Source organism: Helicoverpa zea, chromosome 9 (genome assembly GCF_022581195.2).
Source record: "Helicoverpa zea isolate HzStark_Cry1AcR chromosome 9, ilHelZeax1.1, whole genome shotgun sequence".
Taxonomy (NCBI): Eukaryota; Metazoa; Arthropoda; class Insecta; order Lepidoptera; family Noctuidae; genus Helicoverpa; species Helicoverpa zea.
The window spans coordinates 5,930,417-5,932,974 of NC_061460.1; positions in this window are offsets into that span (position 1 = coordinate 5,930,417).

Here is a 2,558-nt window from a genome sequence, read left to right on the forward strand (position 1 = left end):
CGACAGCTTTGTAGCAATTATATGTTACCTACTTACCCTCTTCTCGTCAATTAATGTGATAATAGGCCTCATACATCATATTTTCTGCAAATTAATGATTTGTCACTGAATTTCTATATTCATTGCATAAGAGCTTCGTACTCTGGTCTACATTTTCCAAAGAATATAAGGGAAAATGTAAGCTTATAATAAATTGAAATTTTTAAGATTAATTAGGATAATTAAAATTCTGATGAGCTTAGTATGTAAGCCAAGAATTTCTCGAACAATCTTATTTAGTATTCAACGTCGATTAACTTACACATCCGACTACCAAATGTCATTTTGGACAATACTCATATAGAGGTACATACCGTTAATTGCATTGTGTAATCTCTTTTATAATGTCAATAAAAACATGTTAGAAATACAAAATAACTGGTAACGCAAACATAATGCTGGTAGCCCAGTTTACGTTGATTTCGCAATGTATTGTGTAGCTGCGGCCCGCGACCCTCCGCGTTGCTCCCTCCCTGCCGCCCGGGCCCCTCCCTGCCGCCCGGGCCCCGCGCCCCGGAGTCACATGAGCTCGCTCGCTCCTGATAGCAAGCCAGTGAAGTTGTATTGGCGGAAGAACGTCGACTTTCTCCCCGACAGTTGGACGCTACTCCGCCCCGCGACAGTTGCATCGCATAAGGGCAATCAAGCGGCCCTAATTAGCTTTGTTGTTTACTTTTTTTTGGCTCCATCTACTTAAACTTGGCTACTAAATAATTAACATACTCATCTTCAGAAATTCCTTATCTAAGTATGCATTCTTTAAAAACGAGTTTAACTAGTCCGAAATTGTCGTTATTCCATCTATTTTTTCACACATAATATTCCGAAAAAAACCTAAAATTAAATCTCGGAAAGTTGCGGCCAACACGTCACCAATTTAAAATAGATTTAACAATGATAAGACAAACGTGTCGCGGTTCCCAATTAGGTGAATTAAACATTTTTGCATAACTAAGTAAGGCAAATACCAAAACTAATAGGTCACGCCCGGCCAATCGTTCGCAGTCATGTGATCGAAACTTCTGAGAAATAAGTTGAGCAATCTGAGAAAATAGCAGGCTCTGCGAATCGCTATATAGTGGTACACAACTAGCTACAAGCAATGATGTATTGTTCGAATCGTGTTCGATTGATTCGTGGATTGATTGACTATTCAAGGAAGCATTGGTGGTTATCATTCATCGAGCTAAGGTAAAGGGCCGTCAAGTTAGAAACTAAATGGAAAATGGCCAAATGGCTTATGGAAATCGAATACAAAAATAACCTTGAAGGTTTTGTTACAAAATTTTTGACCTAAATGCATGTTTTTCTTTAAAGTTATTTTATGGAAATGACCCTGATTAATTAATTGGTGATGATGATGATGTGTTTAATATGAAACTTTATTAATTTAAACAGTTCTAGTGTTTTCTATGTCTTTTGAATATAGTAGGGCGAGACGTTTACCAATATGAGACGATTCATATAAAACCTATTATGAAATATCAACTCAATAAAAACTTAAGCAAATAAAAATAAAGTAAATAAAATTTTCCGCATATAATACCTAATATTTTTGTCAAGGAAAATCATCTTCAATCTTGGATAATTATGATTGGGATATAATAATATTGAGATTATTACATTAAATTTGGAAATCATATTGCAATTTAAATGTGCATCTTGGGCATTCCCATTGATGACGTTAGTATTAATAAGTACCGCATTTGAATCTTAAAAGATGCGTGACCAGAAAAAAGCGATCAGCCTAATCGGTAAATAAAATTTTTCATGAGAATTCACTTTTTATAAACCTTGAGGAAATTGATATCAAAATTAGAATGAGGGGATTTCCAAAAGATGGTTTTATGTTTAGGTATTCCTTTTTCATGAACGTGGCCCGAACGAATGAATGACAAACTAAATCCATAGCGTGAAGACCGATGTGGCTATATTTATTTATTCATCATCCTTATCACTAACATTACAGATATTTATAATCTAATATGCTAGTGAGGCACTTATATCGTTTAGATAGGCAGGATGTCTTATTTGTTTTATAATTCCGCAACACAATAAATAAAGTTCACTATTATCCCTACTAATATTATAAATGAGAAAGTAACTCTGTCTGTCTGTCTGTTACGCTTTCACGTCTAAACCATTGAACTGATTATAGTAAAATTTGGTACAGAGATAGAGTTGACCTTGAGAAAGAACATGGATAGTTTTTATCCCGGACTTTTGAAGACTTCTCTTGGAAACGCGATATACCTAACCGAAAATGACGCGGGCAAGCCACGGGCGAAAGCTAGTCTCTTCTAAAAAAGAAAATGCAGGCTTTTTCGTGTCGACTCAACATAAGTATGTACCACTATTTGTATACCAGCAAGTAAGCTGGTATACAAATAGTGGTTTAACTGAAGCATTAAAAAAAAAAAAAAAAAAAAGCAAGTAAGCACATTATATCTTCTTCATCTAACGATACCTTGTCACGGTAACCATGTCTCACATAGACGCTTTGTCACGAACATTCAGTT